This window comes from Morone saxatilis, unplaced genomic scaffold (assembly GCF_004916995.1).
Source record: "Morone saxatilis isolate NCDOM2014 unplaced genomic scaffold, NCSU_SB_2.0 Contig14, whole genome shotgun sequence".
Lineage (NCBI taxonomy): Eukaryota > Metazoa > Chordata > Actinopteri > Moronidae > Morone > Morone saxatilis.
The window spans coordinates 15,314,890-15,315,582 of record NW_023339696.1 but is presented as its reverse complement, the minus strand read 5'-3'; positions in this window follow the sequence as shown (position 1 = coordinate 15,315,582).

The window sequence follows — 693 nt, the reverse complement described above, 5'->3', positions numbered from 1 at the left end:
GCAGGTAAATGGAACATACAATAAGTAAATAAGGAATAAATACAAAAATCAAATGGTGCACCAATAAAACTGCCCAGCACTATAATGAATGGAACAGGTGCAGGACTACTCTGAGACAACAGTAATCAAATATGTATAAGCATACATGTCTACAGCTTGTGCTACAAGGCTGCCACATGACAGCTGCATGACTCTAGCAGGTACATTTTTGCCAAAAATTTAGTGGCGCAAGTCATTCTTTGTTATGCTTTAGGTGGGAGCAGGTGGGCAGACTAGGGGGTTGTAATTCTGCTCTGACAGGCAGAGAGCCTGATTAAATGCTCACACAGTGGAGAATTTTAATGTAATGGCTTTCTGTTACATTTGAGTTAATGCAACTGTTACATGGATCGGTTCAGGCCTAAGTCAAAACATAAAGGCTAGTCTGCTGTGCCTGTCTGTTGAAAACCCATTAACCATTGGTTGGATTTGTATGGATAGTGAGATATCAGTGTAAGATAACTTTTCTTTCAACTTTTTGGTCAAAAGTCCAATATTATCTTAATATTATATATACATATATCTTTATATCTATATGTAAACATCATAATATATTTAAATACATTTCCAATTTTCTATAAAAAGCTTGACATATACACCTTCTGATGACATCTGCACCAACCCCCGCCCAACGGTGACTACAGGCCAGGTAAA